Here is a 394-nt window from a genome sequence, read left to right on the forward strand (position 1 = left end):
GAGAAACTTGGCTGTGAATGGGAACAGAACCCAGAGAAATAAGGTGATGGTAGGAGGAGGGTCAAAGAATGATTTCTTTAAAGATGGGAGATTCTAGCCTATGCTTGTTTGCTGCTGGGAATGATCCAGAGAGAGGGAGAGGATGACAATACAGAAGAGAAATGGAGTAAATGCAAGAGACAGGAGAGCTCTGGAGCACAAGGCCTCAGAGAGGAGAGGTCCTCAGGCCCCTCACTGTAACCAGAAGCAAGGAAACAAGGATGAATGCAGATATTGGGAGGTTTAGAGATTCAGTGGCAGGAAGATGTGGGCCCTGTAACAATTCCTGATGTTCAAGCATGAGGCAAGGTAATTTTCTACAGAGAGAATAGAAATATTCATTAGTCTTAGTAGT

Source organism: Manis pentadactyla, chromosome X, assembly GCF_030020395.1.
Source record: "Manis pentadactyla isolate mManPen7 chromosome X, mManPen7.hap1, whole genome shotgun sequence".
Lineage (NCBI taxonomy): Eukaryota > Metazoa > Chordata > Mammalia > Pholidota > Manidae > Manis > Manis pentadactyla.